The sequence below is a fragment of the Callithrix jacchus genome, chromosome 7 (assembly GCF_049354715.1).
Source record: "Callithrix jacchus isolate 240 chromosome 7, calJac240_pri, whole genome shotgun sequence".
Lineage (NCBI taxonomy): Eukaryota > Metazoa > Chordata > Mammalia > Primates > Cebidae > Callithrix > Callithrix jacchus.
The window spans coordinates 138,337,897-138,359,199 of NC_133508.1; the positions used below are offsets into that span (position 1 = coordinate 138,337,897).

At 37.9% G+C, this 21,303-nt stretch overlaps 1 protein-coding gene and 1 long non-coding RNA gene across 6 annotated transcripts in view; one reads left to right on the forward strand and one right to left on the reverse strand.

Annotated features, from left to right (window-relative positions):
* Positions 1-21,303, forward strand: part of VAV3 (vav guanine nucleotide exchange factor 3) — a 393,845-nt gene that overhangs the window by 103,709 nt on the left and 268,833 nt on the right. The gene's annotated exons all lie outside the window — the stretch shown is intronic.
* LOC118143053 (uncharacterized) lies at positions 507-9,253 on the reverse strand. The gene is made up of 3 exons (XR_004727130.3): positions 8,995-9,253; positions 8,260-8,388; positions 507-934 (listed from the first exon to the last, which is right to left on the reverse strand). It is a non-coding gene; the product is annotated as an uncharacterized LOC118143053 (long non-coding RNA).

Sequence of the window (21,303 nt, forward strand, 5' to 3'; positions counted from 1 at the left end):
TGAGTAGATTTTTTTAATGATTTTTGCTATATTGTGCCATCCTAAGTTTTCCCTGTGTTCGTTTTTTTGATGTTCAGTTGGTTGCTTGGTTGGGTTTTTTGATACTTACTGATTATCTACTGGAAGCTTGGTCCCTGGTAGAACACTTAGAAATTTCGGGTTTATGGTTTCTATTAAAAATGGACAATATTTTCTTTCTGTGTAATAGGAAAGCTTCTAGGAATACTGTCTGTATTTGTCTGAATATCTGTCTTATATGTGAGTACATATATGCTCACTAATATGTATATTCTAATTCCTAGCCTCAGTTGTTGGCCCATATCCTATCTGAGCTGTGTTCAGAGATCCTTGACCTTGTCACATTGGCTTAAGGATAAGATGTGGTTTAGCCAAGTTATGTATGGAGGTCACTGAATCTAATTTTCTTTCAATAAATCGTTACTGTAAATGTGATGGATGAGAAATCTATACGGAGAATTGGTAATTCCAGTGCATGATATATTAATAGCCAATTTACTTATCTACACAAACAGCAGGAGGCAGAACTCTTGGCCATCAATCCTTTGACTGTTGTGCCTGTGTATTTCCTATCAACAAGATCTCCTAGAAAAGGAGGTTGGCATTTTCCATGTTTATTTTCTGTGTCTTCATTTTTTTTTTTAATGGCTTATGCACATCTGTAAGAATAAAGGAGGCTGGTGTTTGCTTCCCATGCATAGTTGAGAGGGGTAGTGTGGGGGTGGAACTGGAAGAATGCTCTCATTTGCACGGGATTAGGCAGAGGAAGTGTGCACCAGGAGTGGTATGAGCATCAAACAACCACAGGAAACAATGCTTGGCAGTCACTGCAGCTGGGTAGAGTCTGGCCACTCAGGCTTCCTCTGGATCGAGTTTAGTTTCTGAGTCACTTGTTTTCCACTTGAAGCACCTGTGTCTTTGGAGAACGCCATTGAAGAAATATTAGTTCATTATGGGCCTTTCTCTGGTTTGCCTTAATGTCAATGAGGCAATGTCAATTATAATATTCTCTGGACATGAAAAGTTCTGGTGAATCAACAGTGTCTGAGGACCAGTGGTATCAGGACAGTCCAGTGCATAGAGCAGTCAGAAATCATTAGGTTAGAATAAATGAATGGTATTTAAATCTTTCATAATATTCCCCACTGAAGTGTGTGTGCATGTCTACACACAATTAATTTTACACAGCAATGTGCTTGGCGACCCTAGGTGTAGGCTTTACCTTGCTACTCTCATTCTGTGTTTCTGTGTAGAGGAAATAAAGGATGCTGCTTGCTGCTTCTGAGTAAGCAGGTGCCTTATAGATTGTGTGCTAGATCATTTGCACTGAGTTGTCTTTTAAAGTAGCTGCATATTCATAATTCATCTTAGACAAGGTGATGACTCTAGAATGGTTGTATTAGGATATGAGTGGACAAAGGACACTATTTTCATTGCTCAGTCTATGTCAAATTTTAATGATTGATAGCACTGGATATGGATTGGGTAGAGTAATAAAAACATACATAGAAGGCTAGATTCATGTTAGAATTAGCTGTGCATCTGCTGCTTATATCTGTAAAGTTTAACAAGGATTCTTTAGCAAAATCACTGCTGATTTTTCCTAAGAGCCTTAGGCTTTTAGGAAGAAGTGGCAGAAAAATTTGAATTTATTGGCTGTCAGATGATAAAGTGCAGTTTCCTAGGGAGATAGCAATGTAAAATTTTAGCAAAGTGACTATAAAATATAATGATGAGAGGGAGATGGTATTAATTAGCATTGGCTTTTACAAAAAAATTGCTGAAGTGTTTTTAGCTTTGTTTACTTGGATTTTGGTCAGTAGACTGCCCGCAAGATTTTCCAAATAAATAGATGTGTAGATAGGTAAATGAGCAATCAAATGCCTATATCCCTTTTTTTCTATACCCTTTTGGACTCATGGTGGGAATCCCTTCTGCAGTATTTGAATGATTCCTGGTGATCTAACAGAACTTTCTTAAGTATCAACAGCTCCAATTATGGATCCAATTATGGGCTAATGAATTATTTAGAAATTCATCACTAATAATAACACATAATCTATCTTTCTGAATTTTCTATTATTGGTTTTAGAGCAGCACAGAATTAATTTCTACACCTTCTGTAGGACAGTCCTTTAAATATTTGAAGACTGTTACCATGTTTGTGTTCTTTTTGTCTTTTTTTGTGTGTATAAAAGACAGGGTCTCACTGTGTTTCCCAGGCTATATTTAAAGTCCTGGGCACAAGCAATTCTTGTGCCTCAGCCTCCCTAGTAGCCGAGAGTGCAAGTGAGTGCCACTGTGCTCAGCTTTTCTTCTTAAAATAAAATAAGCATAGTCTCCTCAATTTTATCTTTTTTGATTATAACTTTCTAACTTCTGTGGATAATTTGTGATGTTTTATTATGATAACACACAGGAAGCAGCACAGTTAAAGGTTAAGAAATTTAAAATTGAAGAAGAGAATAGAAGCCAATAAAGAAAGGGACACTATCGTTATACCACGTAGTTTGAGGATTACAGTGATCTCTCAGCTGCTCCGAAGTCAAGAAAAAAAGAAACCCAAACAACAGGTTCATCCAGAAATGAGTTCATGAACTAGCTTAAAGGCTTTGTTCCCAGTGTAATTTGAAAAATGCTAAATTAAAAGCCCAAGAACTTAAATTATTGTAGAGATACTCAAACACACAAAACCTAGAAAACGACTGCAATTATCACTTATATATCTACTTTTGAAAAATTATCATTTCTGTCTCTACAGAAACATATGAAAACTAGCCAGATGTGGTGGCATGCATGTGTCGTTCCCAGTACTTGGAAGGCTGAGATGGGAAGATGGCTTGAGCCCAGGATCAGGAGGCTGTAGTGAGCCGAGATCATGTCACTGCAGTTCAGCCTGGGTGATAAGAGTGACACCTCATCTCAAAAACAAACAAAAACTAACATTTGACCATTTTTGATTTATCTACTATCTATTAAAAATACATACATATTGCTGTTTTTGCTGAACAATTTAAAAGTTAATATAGGTAAGGCATCATGACATTTTTTTCCGAAATACTTCAAATGTTACAGTTCTCAAAATAAGGTTACAAGACCAGACTGGCCAACATGGTGAAACTCTGTCTCTATGAAAAATACAAAAAAAAAAAAAAAAAAAAAAAGATAGTTGGGCATGATGGTATGTGCCTGTAATCTCAGCTCCTTGGCTACTTGGGAGGTAGGAGAATTGCTTGACCCGGGACCTGGGAGTCAAGGTTGCAGTGAGTTGAGATCATGCCACTGCATTTTAGCCTAGACTACAGAGCAGCACTCCATCTCTAAAACAACAACAAAAAAAGAGCCGGGTTTGGTGGTATGCACCAGTAGTCCCAGTTATTCAGGAGGCTGAGGTGCGAGGAGGTCAAGGCTGCAGTGAACTATGATGGTGCCACTCTACTGCAGCCTGAGTGACAGAACAAGACTCTGTTTCCAAAACCCAAAAAAATGCCTCAAGAATCTTTGAGAGTTTTAGAGTCTTAGGTGCTCTACTGCTAAGATTTTTAGCTGTCTAAACAACAACAAAAAAAGAGAAAACAAAAACACCAAAACCCAAACAACAAATTATTAAGAAAGTATTTAAGCCATTTAAACTTTGTCAAAAATGTTAGAGTTCTGATTTATCCCTGCATAACTGTATAATTTCAAGAATATTTAAAGAATGAGATGTCATATTCTTGTCCATGGGATTTCGTTTCTATGGAGAGTTTACCCAAATATTGTTTGCTGTTACTCACATTTCCAGGATACTTTCATCTAGAGCAGCAGTCCTCAACCTTTTTGGTACCAGGGACTGGTTTTGTGGAAGGCAAGTTTTCCATGGACTCGGGGTTGGGGGAATGGTTTGGGGGTGGAACAGTTCCACCTCAGATCATCAGGCATTGGATTCTTATAAGGAACACACACACAACCTAGATCCCTCGCATGCACCATTCACAGTAGGCTTCATGCTCCTATGAGAACCTAATGGCTTTGCTGATCAACCAGAGGCGAGGCTCAGGCAGTAATGCTCACTCACCCACTGCTCACCTCCTGCTGTGCAGACCTGTCCCTAACAGGCCTTGGACCAGTACCAGTCTGGGGGTTGGGGACCCCTGATCTAGAAGTTTCACTGCTTTTCTTTTTTCTTAAATGGTATTTTACTTAAATGTTTCTTCGATTTTGATTCTCAGAAAGATAATAGTTAAAATTTCAAAAGCAATAGTTTTAAGGGTGGTTTAGAGTAGAATAGAAGACACTTTTTTTAATGAAAATTTTGTGTTATTTTCAGTGCTGTCAATATGTTGATTTCAAAATGAAGATCACATTTTTAATCTTAGCCCTCGATTAGTAAAGAAATGGAAAGAAATCAGTAAGTTTTTTTAATAGTTGAGTGGATTTTCCTCCTTTGGTTTAAATTGTGGTGGTGGTATATCTTTAGGAGTGGTTAACGCACTTAAGAGTGACAAGAATTCCCTAAAACTCAAAAAGTGTAAAATGTATAAGCATATTCCGTATTATGTTTATTATTGCCAGAGTGATTGCAGTTTGTTTAGGAAAACATTTTCTTTACCTGTGTGCTATTATATACTACTTGTTACAAATAAAATCTGCCTCAAAATTGGGTCTTGTAAATAATCTAATATTTGTATCCTCTTTTTAACGAAAAATTTCCCATGTAGTCCATATAGCTTTCTTCCGCATATTTCTCTCTCAAGCTTTAGATGATCTAAAAGGAATCTAGAAAGCATTGTTCATTTATCCTTTAAGAGGCCTAGCAAAGTCTTTTGGTAAAGTGGACAATTCTTTTTCTGAGACAGGAATCAGGCACAGTCAGTTGATAACTTCCCCTTTCATTCTGCATTCATTCTGAATATTTCATGACAGAAGCTTTTAGTTTTGTTACAGAAAAAAATGCAAAGCCCAGATTTGCCCAAAAGAGTATACCCACAAGAAGGTGTATGGCACTGAAACAGAAGCTGAAAAGTGTTGAAATGGAGGCTTGGCGTGGTGGCTCACGCTTGTAATCCCAGCGCTTTGGGAGGCTGAGGGGGCAGATCACGAGGTCAGGAGATCAAGAACATCCTGGCCAACACGGTAAAACCCCATCTCTAAGAAAAATACAAAAAAAAAATTAGCTGGACATGGTGGTGCATAGCTGTAGTCGCAGCTACTCAGGAGGCTGAGGCAGGAGAATCACTTGAACCCAGGAGGTGGTGATTGCAGTGAGTCGAGACTGCACCACTACACTGCAGCCTGGGTGACAGTGCGAGACTGTTCAGAAAAAAAAAAAGTGTTGAAATGGATTTTTTTTTCCATACTTCATATCTTCCATTGTTCCTAAACCTGCACCATTCATTGTCATGGAAAATGTTACTACAGTCTAAAAAGTTATAACAAAATTCAAAATTCATACTTAACTTGGGATTTTTAATGAGAATAGTAAAACAATAGGAATGGTGTTACTTTATTATTACCTTTAGTACCACTTCAAGGAATGACTGATTTATTTTTTGGCTAAAAGTAATGTATTAGCAACGTAACAATACCAAGGAAATCTTACTTTTGTGAAATAGCTTCTCTTTGGTACATATGTTTATACCACTGAAAGTTTAACTTTGTAGATTTTGATATAAGTGAACATAGGCACATAAGATCGTAAAATCTCAAGGCAGTCAAGTATGCAGCAATCACTTCAGTTAATTAAGAAAACCAATTTCAGGCAAAAAAGAATGGCTCATTATTTTATCTACTTTGTACGGTTTTGAGGAGGATTAAAACAGACAATGCCATATGTAAGGTTTTCAGCATACTGCCTGTCATGAGTGTGCTAGAAAAATATTAGTTTGTAAAATATGTGTTTAAACTTGATTTATGGGACAGAGACAGTTTTTTGCATATTTCTATTTACATATTTTTCCTCCATCTTTAAATGAAACCTCTTTTCACTACAGTTTGTATTGCATACATTGCATCAAATTCAGGTTAAAGATACTTGCTTAATGTTTTTGAGGAACCCAATGAGAGTTAAAGAGGGATGAAAATAGAGAGAAAACAAAATACATAAAGCATTTACTACTGATTGCTCCATAGTTATCAGTGGTCATGTAATAATTCATTACCCTTTTAAAATTAGATGATGAATTGGCTGAACTATATGAAATTGCTAATATTTGACAAAAATTATAATTTCTTGTGGTTTAACCCAGTTCTGTGACTCTGGCTTGCTAAGAAGACAAGGTATTTGTCCTAAAATGAGAAGAGCTGTCAGTGTGGATGGTTGAGTTGATCTTTCTGCATGGCCTTTTTTGTTCACTTGTGTGTACGACTATAGCCATATAGTATGTATTGTAGGGCGTCAGATTTTCCTATAAACATTTTCCTTTAATGTTTCCTTTAAGTTCCAAAGAGGAACTTAGAAGCAGAATTGTGTGTAATGGAAAAGATTCTTGGAATGAGTCAGGGGATGTGGGTTTGCATAATAACTACAAAGACTTTTTCAACTCTGTCTCTGATTGCCTGACTTCCCATTTGTTAAATTATCTTTCTGCTAGTCAACAAAAACTTAGTGTTGACTATTTGGAAGTCCACATTATCATTAATAGGATTTGCTTCTAGCTGGTTATATGTGCTAACTGATACAATGTCTGTACTCATCTCCCTGATTCTTTGCAAAATTGTATTTCTATAGTGGTAAATGATTGTCCTTAGTAGTTACTGCTTAATATTGTTATACCTGGCTTACTACATTTTAATTTTCTCAAGAATTTTAATTTGTGATTGCAAAGCTAGACAGATGTAAAGTTTGTTTTCAAACATGTATATAATTTGTGGAAAATTAAAAACTGAAGGTAGGAATTGAGGATAAGAACTTTGGAAGATATTTTTGTTGTTGTTGCTCCTTGTGTTCACAAATAGTAACACAAATAGTAACTCATATCTGACATCTTTTTAGTAACACATTTCATTTTGCAAATGTAAACTTTACTCATTGCCTCAAAGGATGATGTTAAAACAAATAAACACTGAAAATCAATGAAGAATATTCTACAGGTCTTTGAAATCTTGTGCAAAAAGATCATCTGTAAACAAATTTACGGTTTTCTGTTCCACAGAAGTATGTCACAGTCTTTGTGAAAGTCTATTAAGAACAAACCTAATGATTTATTCTTCTTTGAAGATAAACCTTGTGAGTGCATGGGAGGGTGATGAAATAAGTTTACAGACATTCCCTTTGCTTAATTCCTTTTCCTTGATCGTTCATGGGGAGATCGTGAAGTTGACAGGTGTTCCCTATTTAGCATCATAAAAATCAGCTAGACTAATCTTGTTTGATGGTTGAATATTTTACTTAATACTCCTGTCATGTTAGCATTTATTTTTTAGAAAGGCAATTCTGAGACTGTTAATTGACCTCAAGAATATGGGGAGAAATTTATGGCCATTTTTATGACTGATGACAAGGTTTCACACATCTTTAGAATGGATATGATTTTTTGAAAAATGGCTTGCATATTTGCCTTTATAGTTCTTTTTTCTCATCTGCTTCTTCTTTTTCTTCTTTTTTTTTTTTTAGAGAGAGAGGATCTTACCATGTGTATTAGTCAAGGTTCTCTAGAGGGACAGCACTAATAGGATATATACATATACATGTAAATATATATAGGTACATATATGAGAGTTTATTAAGCAGTATTAACTCACACCATCACAAGGTCCCGTAATAGGCTGTCTGCAAGCTGAGGAGCAAGGAAGCTAGTCTGAATCCCAAAGCTGAAAAATGTGGAGTCTGATGCTTGAGGGCAGGAAGCATCCAGCTTGTGAGAAAGATGTAGGCTGAGAGGCTAAGCCAGTCTAGGCTTTTCACGTTTTTCTGCTGCTTTATATCCTGGCCATGCTGGCAGCTGATTAGATGATGCCTACCCAGATTAAGGGTAGGTCTGCCTTTCTGAGCCCACTGACTCAAATGTTTATCTTCTTTGGCAACACCCTCACAGCCACACCTTTGCATCCTTCAAGCCAATTAAGTTGACACTCAGTATTAACCATCATACCCTGTCATCCAGGGTGGAGTGCAATGGTGCAATCCTAACTCACTGTAACCTCAAACTCTTGGGCTAAAGTGACTCTTCTGCCTCAGCCTGCCAATTAGCTTAGGACTATAGGCACACACAACACCACACCCAGCTAATTTTGAAATTTTTTGTAGAGATGAGGTCTTACCATGGGCTCAGATTGGTCTTGAATTCCTATCCTCAAGTGATCCTCCAGCCTCAGTCTCCCAAAGGACTGGGATTACAGGGGTGAGCCACCATGACTGGTCTTTCTTCATGCTTCGAAATTGCTTGAATCCTTAGATTTTTGTAGTAAAAAACAAAAATCTCTTATTTGTTTTTTTAGAAAGGTTTCAGCCAATTTTTTTGAGAAGCTGGTTATTTAACAAGAGATTTAAACTTCAGAATAAAGTTTAAATAAAGCCTTATCAATTAGTTATTGATAATCTCTGGTTATTTAACAAGAGATTTAAACTTCAGAATAAAGTTAAGATAAAGCCTTATCAATTAGTTATCATAACTTTGATAGGCAATTTAAATTAACTATTATAACACTAACATTGATTTTTTTGTATTTCTGTCCTTGGGAAAAAGTACCATTTAAAATTTCATGTGTCTCTTGATCAGCAAATCAGTATGTTATATAGAAATTTCAATTGCCTAGTCATAAAAAAAGTTATATTCCTGCTTTGACTTTGGCTCAAATCAGAAAACTATTATGTAAAAATTTACAGAATAATGCAATACCCTCTACTCAGTAACTCCAAACTGCTAAAAATATTATAAATGTAAGCAGTTTTCAGGAGCATGCAATGTAGGATATTTTCACTGGAATGATATAAACCATAATCAATTATATTTACCTGGCTGCCGCCATTACCATCACCTTCCTTCAGTGTCTCACCTTGTATTTGGGAGTCCCAGATTTTGAGTAGTCCTGCAGCTTACCATAGGCTTATCTCTCATCTTGCTTCTCACCTGCTCCACCTGTGTCAGTGTTCATTTCTGAGCTTGCTTATGAGTGTGCATGGGGTGGTCTCCTACTCAGAAGATGCCAGACTGTGCTTCTGTTGCTTCCTAGCTGCCTCTGCAGCCTTTGTGAGGGAAGACTGTTGGGCACCACTATGGTAGTGATGAAGCTTTTGGACCTCAAGCACCACACTGTCTTCTGGGTAGAAGTGGAAGGAGCCTGTACTCTCAGTTCTCTCCACAAATTTTCCTTTCCCTGGACTCAGCAGATTTTTTTCTAGAGTTGACACAAAGGAAGAGCTGTGGGACATCTTCCTGTATCTCCTGTATCTTGCCTTTGAGTTCTTTTTTTTTTTTCTTTTCCTGGTTGCTTTATTATTAGGCTGAATTCTTTTCCATTAGGTTTTGTAGTCCCTCATGCTATTAGATTTATTGTCACCCTGCTAGTCCTAACAAGGATATCAGTCATATTTGAAACTCACAAATTTGGGATAGGCTCCAGTTGTTACACAAGTCCTACCCCTGCTCTTAATGAATTTAACATATAAATGAAATTAACATGCATGGTGGGGTGGCTCACACCTGTAATCTCAGCACTTTGGGAGGCCCACCCTGAGTACCCCTTGAGCTCAGGAGCTAGAAACCAGCGTGGGCAACATGGCAAAACCACATCTCTACAACAAAATCCCAAAATTAGCTGGGTGTGGTGGCATGCAACTATAGTTCCAGCTACTCAGGAGGCTAGCCTTGAACTCAGGAGGCTGAGGTGGGAGGATCGCTTGAATACAGGAGGTTGAGGCTGCAGTGAGCCATGATTGTGCCATTGTACTCCAGTCTGGGTAACAGAGCAAAGACCCTGTCTCAAAAAAATAAAATAAATGAAGTTAACAAATAACAGAGATTTATTGGAGCCTTTTTTGTGTGACAGAGTGGAGTACTGTTCACCAAACCCATTTCTTCTTATTTTAGGGTACATAGGCAGATTACATTTCCAAGCCTCCTTGTAGTTAGACTTAACCATGTAACCAGGTTTTAGCCAGTGGAGTGTGTAGCTGTAATGTGTACAATTTCCAGGCCTGTTGCATAAAAACATTCGATATGCTATCCTCCATGCTTTTGTTTTTTGTGTCATTTTGCCAAATGCCAACTGAATACAGAGGTCTTGGCTTTAGAAGATGGCAAAGGCACAAAGGGGATAGATGCTGGGTCACTATGTAGGAGAAAGTCACCTGCTAACCAGGAACTTTGCTGGATTATTATGTGAATGAAATTAAACTTTAGCATGTTAAAATAGAGAATTTTAGGGTTTGTTACAGCAGTTAGTGTTATGCTTTCACATCATTTTTTAGTAATTCTCAACCTTTTTCACCTTCACGTACCTGAGAGATGAGAAACTTCCATCATATTCGTGATTCACTATGGCAGGAAGAGATAGTTTCAGGAAGGTCAGGGAGGTCATTGTAATGACATACTGCAAAAGTGGTTGAACAGGAAAATTGCAGAGAAATGCCATTAGCTGTAGCAACTTTTAGACCACTGTTAAAACAGTTCAGTAGAGTGGAAGTAGCAGCAGATGAGATTGCAGAAGCATGAAAAGTAAATGGTAGATGAGCAAATGGAAGCAGTGAATGAAGTTATCCTAATATATTAGAGTCTATCAACATAATCATAAATTGCAGAATTTGTGGAAAACAAGGGAATTGTTTTTCATTGAAGCTATTTGTTAAATAGCAAGGATCTTCAGCAATGTAGCAATAAGCTAACTATGTATCTATTTGCCTAGGGTGGTGTGGGGTTATGTCTGTTAATCTAGTATAATTTTATTATTATTATTATTGAGACAGTCTTGCTCTGTCACCCAAGCTGGAATACAGTGGTACAATCTTGGCTCACTACAACCTCTGCCTCCCCGATTCAAGCGATTCTTGTGTCTCAGCCTCCAGAGTAGCTGGGATTACAGGCGCACATTACCACGGCTAATTTTTATATTTTTTGGTAGAGACAGGGTTTTGCCATGTTAGCCAGGCTGGCCTCAAACTCCTGGCCCCAAGTGATCTGCTGGCCTCAGCCTCCCAAAGTGCCGGGATTATAGGCATGAGCCACCACACCCGGCCCCTAGCATAATTATTTATAGTGACCTTTCACTCTTAGCAATATCCCAGCTTAAAAATAAAATACATTGGGAGGCCGAGGCGGGTGGATCACAAGGTCAGGAGATCAAGACCAACCTGGTCAACATGGTGAAACCCCGTGTGTACTAAAAAATATACAAAAAATTAGCTGGGCATGGTGGCATGTGCCTGTAATCCCAACTACTCAGGAGGCTGAGGCAGGAGAATTGTCTGAACCCAGGAGGCGGAGGTTGCCGTGAGCCGAGATCGCGCCATTGCACTCTAGCCTAGGTAACAAGTGCGAAACTCCGTCTCAAAAAAAAAATAATAAAAATAATAAAAAATAAAATAAAATACAGTTACCCCTACACTGTGACAACTTCATCTGCACAGGGGTTTCAGATCTGAAAGAGTGTCTGGTAAACACAAAGAAAGTTAACTCATAAATAACTTGTCTGTGGAACGTTCTTTAGTTACCTTTTACAAAGGAGTTAAAATTCTGTTTCTTGGTTTACTTAAGGATATTGTCGAATTGGCCATAAAATAGGATTGTGTTTAGGAAATAGAATGTTGGATAACCTTCATTGATCTTGATTCTCTTTTGATCTATTTTTGTTTCTCTGGCTTTTCTCTTTCTGTGATGGTCTTTCTTTGTCCTGCTTTGTCATCAAAAATATTTTTTTTGTTTTTTTTTTTAAAAAGACGTTAAAAGAACTTGCAGCAATATAAGTGATTTTTTTCTTTTTTGGTGATTGAGGGATGGGAGAAGGATCTTTCTGAGTATAGAAATAAGAACTTGTACAGAAGGTGATAAATTTTCATTTATGAAAATGGAGCACTTATGTATCTCAAAGAGTACCCGCAAATAAAACGCACATATGACCAACTCTAACACAATATGTATTATTTATGGAAAATATAGTGTTAAAAGTTTTATTCTTCAAAAATAATAAATAATGGATTATAATAAAAACAATTATCTCCTAAGTTGCAGCATAGATTATTGCATCTAGTACTCCCAGCTCCATATTTTTTATTATTTCACAGATGATGGTTAGGTCACTTGCCATAGCCACGTGACTAATAAGTGATATAGAAGGGATTTTGAACCCCTGTGGTCAGATTCCAGAGCACAAGCTCTTAACCGCTGCTCTCCTAGATCAATACATAAATGGAAAACTCAAAAGAAGAAGCCTCAAAAAACACAGATAGTTGTTTTTGCCCACATCCATGTGCACATATTTGCATACACTTATTAATACAAGTGACCAGTAAACATGCTTTTAAACCTGATTAAAATGTCAAAATCAATACAAATTTTATTTTAAAAAACCCTACCTTCATTTTTGTCTGTTAGATTGGCGAGTCTTTTGTTCCTGTGCAAACGCCCAGAATTGATAAAGGTGGAGTGAAATGTTGGCAATCCTGTCCTTTAATAGCATTCTATGGTGAAGTGCACTCTCAAGGGCACTGATACAGTAGTTGCTGAAACACCATTTTTGGTTAGGATTTGCCATGGTGGATCCAGAACCTTGAAATTGTTTATGGTCTTTGACCTAGTAATTATGCTTTTAAGACATTATCTAATAAAATAAATATTCAGAGAGTCTCACATACTTAAGATACCAGTTGATACGTGCAATGTTAGTTTAATAATTTTTTTTTTTGAGATGGAGTTTCGCTCTTGTTACCCAGGCTGGAGTGCAATGGCATGATCTTGGCTCACCGCAACCTCCGCCTCCTGGGTTCAGGCAATTCTCCTGCCTCAGCCTCCTGGGTAGCTGGGATTACAGGCACGCGCCACCATGTCCAGCTAATTTTACTATGTTTTTAGTAGAGACGAGGTTTCACCATGTTGACCAGGATGGTCTCGATCTCTTGACCTCGTGATCCACTCGTCTCGGCCTCCCAAAGTGCTGGGATTACAGGCGTGAGCCACCGCGCCTGGCCTAGTTTAATAATTTTTAATAAAAACTAACTCACTCATTCAATAGAAGACAGTTGGTTAAATGAGTTTTCAGAGCTTCATAAAATGGAATACTCTGCAACTATTTAAATAGAAGAATAATGGAATGAAATAAAACCTCACATTATATTAATGAAAAGTGTCTAATAAAATAGTATGTAAACCATGGTACCCGGTTATATTAAGATTATGTATGTAAGCCTGGAAGGAAGCTTACCAAAAATGTTAACTGTGTTTGTTTTTCACTGTCTGTATTAGACGTGGCTTTTATTTTTATTTCTTTTCTATTTTAAAAATTTTTGTATACAGTGAATTTGTTTTCCTTAATTAAGGGCTCATTTTATTTTAAAAGTACTTAAAGAAGATTTTGAAGAGTTCTTTAGGAACATACCTGTGTCTTCAAATTATTTCTTTGGGAAGATTGAGAATTATGCATAGAAAGGAACAGGGAAACTAAAAAGGAAATTTCATCGTTTGTATAAGAGAAAAATATATAGTCCCATGGTAAATGCGTTTTTTTTTTTTTTTTTGAGACAGAGTTTCACGCTTGTTACCCAGGCTGGAGTGCAATGGTGGGATCTCGGCTCACCACAATCTCCGCCTCCTGGGTTCAAGCAATTCTTCTGCCTCAGCCTCCCAAGTAGCTGGGACTACAGGTGTGCGCCACCATGCCCAGCTAATTTTTTGTATTTTCAGTAGAGACGGGGTTTCACCATGTTGACCAGGATGGTCTAAATCTCTTGACCTTGTGATCCACCTGCCTTGGACTTCCAAAGTGCTGGGATTACAGGCGTGAGCCACTGCGCCCGGCCAGTTGGAAAATGTATATTAAAGGTATAGGTGCAGTCTTAGTTCCCTTTTCATAAACAATTCACAGCTCTAATAGTCATTCCTCTGGCCTTAGTTGCTTAGCACCAGAATCCCTAGCTGAAGGTTTGATAGCTTATTTGTGCCTCTGAACACAGCCTTTCTAAGAATCAGTTCCGCTTCATTGAGGATTACAGATTAAAAACAATCTCACTGTAATATAATTGAAATTGAGAATTACACTTCCATTTTATTGTATCTAGTAAAACCTGAAACTCTTATAAAACTTTTTGTTAAAATCAGCAAACTCATAAAATAATATCAGTTACTCTATTTCTGAAAATATTATATGTAGAAAGCACTATACTGAATTGATCACAAATTTTTCTAAGTGGGTAGATTCATATATTTGCGGAAACACATTTAGCTGTTGCTGCCTAATGGTGAGATTAGATACATCTTAAAAACTCTTGTCTGTTATATGTTTACTTCCAGCAACATCCTGATTTGGCAAGAATTATTTTGCAGAGCCTGTTCCCTTTGGGGACAGCATCCTGTGGGAGCACTTCTGTTTCCCTTTGACTTCCCGTGTACTTAAATTGCTCTAACAAGTAAAGGGTATGTGGTGACTTTTTTATCTTGCAAATAAATATGAAAATCTTGTTCCTCTGTGGCTTACCGTAAAATGAATAAACTGCTTTTCAGCTTAATAAACAAGGACATTTAAGATTAAAGGCATAATGAAAATAAAATGAAAATTCACTATTGAAATGAAATTTTGCTTTTTTTTCTGAGTATTTAGTTCAAGTAGGCTGGGTGTTAATCAAATTAAAACGAATAGATATAACAGTGACCCTTTTATAACACATCTGTTTAAGGCCAGATGATACAGATGATTACAAAGGCTTGTGATAGCTCTTTTCCTTTCCCTCCTCTCACTGGTCCCTTGCTTCTAGCCTTGGGAATGAGGGCCAGCTTCCTTGTTCATGTGGCAGCTGCTTCTCTGCACTTATTCTCAGCTCTGTCTTGTTTCCAGCTACACCTTGTGCCCTGCTGCTTTTGCTGCTTATTGCCACCTAGAATTCAGGACAACTTTTCTCCCAACAAGTTATGTTGCTGTGGAGGGCAATGCCAAGGGCACGCTTATCTTTACTTTGCTTGGTTTCCCACTATGCAGCTATCCAAAAGGAAATATATATGTGTGGTAGCTTTTGTTAGATGTTTGCAGATAATAGGGAGGAATGACAATTAGGAAGAGAAATCTTAAAAATGGATGATCTGTCCGGCTCTGCAAGTTCAAAGAAAGAAAACTTTCTTTTCTTTTTAATTATTCTTAGTTCTGGATACATATGTAGAACATACAGGTTTGTTACATAGTGTATATGTGCCATGGTGGTTTGCTGCATGCATCAACCTGACATCTACATTAGTTATATCTCCTAATGCCATCTCTCCCCTAACCCCCGACACCCTGACAGGCCCCTATGTGTGATGTTCCCTGCCCTGTGTCCATGATCTCATTGTTCAACTCCCACTTATGAGTGAGAACATGCGTTGTTTGGTTTTCTGTTCCTGTGTTAGTTTGCTGAGAATGATGGTTTCCAGCTTCATCCATGTCCCTGTTAAGGACATGAACTTGTCCTTTTTATGGCTTTATAGTATTCCACAGTGTATATGTGCCACATTTTCTTCAGTCTGTCATTGATGGGCAGTAGGGTTGGTTCAAAGTCTTTGCTATTGTGAACAGTGCTGCAATAAACATTCATGTGCATGTGTCTTTATAATAGAATGATTTATACTCCTTTGTGTATATAACCAGTAATGGGATTGCTGGGTCAAATGGTATTTCTAGTTCTAGATCCTCGAGGAATTGCCACACTGTTTTCCACAATGGTTGAATTAATTTACACTCCCACCAACAGTGTAAAGCATTCCTATTTCTTCTCATCCTCTCTAGCGTCTGTTGTTCCCTGACTCTTTAATGATTGTCATTCTAACAGGCATGGGATAGTATCTCAGTGTGGTTTTGAATTGCATTTCTCTAATGACCAGTGATAATGAGCTTTTTTCATATATTTGTTGGACACATAAATGTCTTCTTTTGCAAAGTGTTCATATCCTTTGCCCTCTTTTTGTTAGTGGTTTTTTTGTTGTTGTTGTTGTTGTTGTTTTCCTGTAAATTTCTTTAATTTCCTTGTAGATTCTGGGTATTAGACTTTGTCAGATGGATAGATTGCAAAAATTTTCTCCCATTCTGTAGGTTGTGTGTTGTTCACTCTGATGATAGCTTATTTTGCTGTGCAGAAGCTCTTTAGTTTAATTAGATCCCAATGGTCCATTCTGGCTTTTGTTGCCATTGCATTTTAGTCATGAAGTCTTTGCCCATGCCTATGTCCTGAATGGCAATGCCTAGGTTTTCTTCTAGGGTTTTTTTGGTATTAAGTCTTATGTTTAAGTCTTTAATCCATGTTGAGTTAATTTTTGTATAAGGTGTAAGGAAGCGGTCCAGTGTCAGTTTTCTGCATATGGCTAGCCAGTTTTCTCAGTGCAATTTATTAAATAGGGAATGCTTTCTCATTGCTTGTTTTTGTCAGGTTTTTAAAGATCAGGTGGTTGTGGATGTGGCATTATTTCTGAGGCCTCTGTTCTGTTCTATTTATCTATATATCTGTTTGGTACTTGTACCATGCTGTTTTGGTTACTGTAGCTTTCTACTGTTTTGAAGTCAGGTAGTGTGATACCTCCAGCTTTTTTTTTTTTTTTTTTTTTTTTTTTTTTTTGGCTTAGAATCATCTTGGCTATATGAGCTCTTTTTTTGGTTCCATATGATATTTAAAATAGTTTTTTTCTAATTTTGTGAAGAAACTCAATGGTAGCTTGATGGGGATAGCATTGAATCTATAAATTACTTTGGGCAATATGGCCATTTTCACGATATTGATTCCTCCTACTAATGAGCATGGAATGCTTTTCCATTTGTTTGTGTCCTCTCTTATTTCCTTGAGCAGTGGTTTGTAGTTCTCCTTGAAGAGGTCCTTCACAATCCCTTGTAAGTTGTATTCTTAGGTATGTTATTCTCTTGGTAGCAGTTGCGAATGGGAGTTCACTCATGATTTGGCTCTCAGTTTGTCTGTTATTGGTGTATAGGAATGCTTGTGATTTTTGCACATCGATTTTGTATCTTGAGATTTTGCTGAAGTTACTGATCAGTTTAAGGAGATTTTGGGCTATGATGATGGATTTTTCTCAATATGCAATCATGTCATCTACAAACAGGGACAACTGGACTTCCTCAATTCCTATTTGAATACGCTTTATTTCTTTCTTTTGCCTGATTGCCCTGGCGAGAAATTCCAATACTGTGTTGAATAGGAGTTATGAGAGGCGGCATCCTTGTCTTGTGCCAGTTTCCAAAGGGAATGTGTCCAGCTTTTGCCCATTCAGTATGGTATTGGCTGTAGGTTTGTCACAAATAGCTCTTATTATTTTGAAACATGTTCTATCAATACCTAGTTTATTGAGAGTTTTTATTATGAAGGGTATTGACTTTTATTGAAGGCCTTTTCTGCATCTCTTGAGATAATCATGTGGTTTTTGTCATTGGTTCTGTTTATGTGATGGATTAGGTTTATTGATTTGCATATGTTGAACCTGCTTTGCATCCCAGGGATGAAGCTGACTTGATAGTGATGGATAAGCTTTTTGATGTGCTGCTGGATTTGGTTTGCCAGATTTTATTGAGGATTTTTGCATCGATGTTCATCAGGGATATTGGCCCGAAATTTTCTTTTTTTTGTTGTGTCTCTGCCAGGTTTTGTTATCAGGATGATGACGGCCTCATAAATTGAGTTGGGGGAAGTCCCTCTTTTTCTGTTGTTTGGAATAGTTTCAGAAGAAATGGTACCTGCTCCTCTTTGTACCTCTGGTAGAATTCAGCTATGAATCCATCTGGTCTTGAGCTTTTCTGGTTGGTAGGCTATTAATTATTGCCTCAATTTCAGAATTTGTTATTGGTCTATTCAAGGATTCAACTTCTTCCTGGTTAACCTTGGGAGAGTGTATTTGTCCAGGGATTTTCCATTTCTTCTAGATTTTCTAGTTTATTTGTGTAGAGGTGTTTATAGTATTCTCTGCTAGTAGTTTGTATTTCTGTGGAATTAGTGGTGATATTCTCTTTATCATTTTTTATTGTGTCTATTTGATTCTTCTCTCTTCTTCTTTATTAGTCTGGCTAGTGGTCTATCTATTTTGTTAATCTTTTCCAAAAACCAGGTCCTGGATTCATTGATTTTTTTGAAGTGTTTTTTCATGTCTCTGTCTCCTTCAGTTCTGCTCTGATGTTAGTTATTTTTTATCTTCTGCTATCTTTTGAATTTGTATGCTCTTCCTTCTCTAGTTATTTTAATTGTGATGTTAGGGTGTCAATTTTAGATCTTTCTGGCTTTCTCCTGTGGGCATTTAGTGCTATAAATTTCCCTCTGCACACTGTTTTAGCTGTGTCCCAGAGACTCTGTTACATTGTGTCTTGGTTCTCATTGGTTTCAAAGAACTTATTTATTTCTGCTTTAGTTTAGTTATTTACCCAGTAGTCATTCAGGAACAGGTTATTCAGTTTCCATATAGTTGTACGGTTTTGAGTGAGTTTGTTAATCCTCAGTTTTAATTTTTTTGCACTGTGGTCTGAGAGACTGTTTGTTATGATTTCTGCTTTTTTGCATTTGCTGAGGAGTGCTTTACTTCCAATTATGTAGTCAATTTTAGAATAAGTGTGTTGTGGTGCTGAGAAGAATGTATATTCTGTTGATTTGGGGTTGAGAGTTCTGTAGATGTCTATCAGGTCCGCTTGGTTCAGAGCTGAGTTTAAGTCCTGAATATTCTTGTTAATTTTCTGTCTCACTGATCTAATATTGACAGTGGGTGTTAAAGTCTCCCACCATTATTGTGTGAGGTCTAAGTGTCTTTATAGGTCTCTAAAAAACTTGCTTTATGAATCTGGGTGCTCCTTTGTTGGGTGCATATATATTTAGGATTATTAGCTCTTCTTGTTGCCATTGATCCCTTTAGCATTATGTAATGCCCTTCCTTGTCTTTTTTGATCTTTGTTTAAAGTCTGTTTTATCAGAGTCTTGGATTGCAACCCCTGCATTTTTTTTTTTTTTTTTGCTTTCCATTTGCTTAGTAAATATTCTTCCATCTCTTTATTTTGAGCCTACGTGTGTCTTTACACATGAAATGAGTCTCCTGAATACAGCACATCAATGGGTCTCTTCACTCTTGTAATTTGCCAGTCTGTGTCTTTTAATTGGGGCATTTAGCCCATTTATATTTAATGTTAATATTGCTATGTGTGAATTTGATCCTGTTATTGTGGTGCTACCTGGTTATTTTGCCATTAGTTAATGTAGTTTCTTCATATTGTTGTTGGTCTTTACCATTTGGTATGTTTGCAGTCACCGGTACTGGTTGTTCCTTTCCATATTTAGTGCTTCCTTCAGGAGCCCTGGTAAGAGAGGCCTTGTCGTGACAGAAATCTCTCAGCATTTGCTTTTCTGTAAAGGATTTGATTTCTCCTTCTCTTATGAAGCTCAGTTTTGCTAGATATGAAATTCTGGGTTGAAAATTCTTTTCTTTAAGAATGTTGATTATTGCCCCCTACTCTCTTCTGGCATGTAGGGTTTCTGCAGAGAGATCCACTGTTAGTCTGATGGGCTTTCCTTTGTGGGTAACCCAACCTTTGTCTCTGGCTGCCCTTAACATTCTTTCCTTCATTTCAACCTTGGTAATCTGATGATAAGTGTCTTGGGTTGCTCTTCTCAAGGCATATCTTTGTGTTGTTATCTGTATTTCCAGAATTTGAATGTTGGCTTGTCTTGCTAGGTTGGGGAAGCTCTCCTGGATTATATCTTGAAGAGTGCTTTCCAACTTGACTCCATTCTCCCCATCACTTTCAGGTATACCAATCAAACGTAGATTTGGTCTTTTTGTATATTCCCGTATTTGACAGAATCTTTGTTCCTTTTCATTCTTTTTTCTCTAATCTTGTCTTCATGATTCATTTCATTAAGTTGATGTTCAGTCTCCGAAATCCTTTGTTTTACTTATTGTTTTGGCTATTGATACTCAGGTATGCTTCATGTGCTGTGTTTTTCAGCTCCATCAGGTCATTTATATTCTTCTCTAAACTGGTTATTCTAGTTAGCAATTTCTCTAAGTTTTTCCAAGGTTCTTAGCTTGCTCGCATTGGGTTAGAAGATGCCCTTTAGCTCAGAGAAGTTTGTTATTACCCACCTTCTGAAGCCTATTTCTGTCAATTCATCAAACTCATTCTCCATCCAGTTTTGTTCCCTTGCTGGCAAGGAGTCTTGTTTTTTGGAGGAGAAGAGATGTTCTGGTTTTTGGAATTTTCAGTCTTTCTGTGCTGGCTTTTCCTCATCTTCGTGGATTTATCTACCTTTGGTCTTTGATGTTGGTAAACTTTGGGTGTAGTTTTTGTGTGGACGTCCTTTTTGTTAATGTTGATGTTACTGCTTTCTGTTTGTTAGTTTTCCTTCTAACAGTCAGGACACTCTGCTGCCGGTCTGCTGGAGTTTGCTGGAGGTCCACTCCAGATCCTGTTTGATTTGGTATCACCAGCAGAAGCTGCTGAACAGCAAAGATTGATGCCTGTTGTTTTCTCTGGAAGCTTTCTCCCAGAGGGGCACCTGCTAGATGCCAGCCAGAGCTCTTCTGTATGAGGCGTCTGTAGACCCGTGCTGGGAGGTGTCTCCCAGTGAGGGGGCATGGGGGTCAGGTACCCATTTTAGGAGGCAGTCTGTCCCTTAGCAGAATTCAAGCAATGTGCTGTGAAGTCACTGTTCTCCACTCTTCAGAACCGGCAGGCAGGAGCCTTTAAGTCTGCTGAAGCTGTGCCCACAGCTGTGCCTACCCCCATATGCTCTGTCCCAGGGAAATGGGAGTTTTATCTATAAGGCCCTGACTGGGACTGCTTCCTTTCTTTCAGAGATGCCCTGCCCCCAGAGAGGAGGAATCTAGAGAGGCAGTCTGGCTACAGCTGCTTTCCAGAGCTGAGCTGTGGTGGGCTCCATCCAGTTCAGACTTCTCGGAGGCTTTGTTTACACTGTGAGGGGAAAACTGCCTACTCAAGCCTCTGTAAAGGTGAATGCCCCTCCCCACACCAAGCTGCAGCATCCCAGGTTGACTTCAGACTGCTGTGCTGGCAGTGGGATTTTTCAAGCCAGTAGATCTTAGCTTGCTGGGCTCTGTGGGGGGTGGGATCTGCTGAGCTAGAACACTGGGCTCCTGACTTCAGCCCCCTTTCCAGGGAAGTGAATGGTTCTGTTTCAGTGGCGTTCCAGGCACC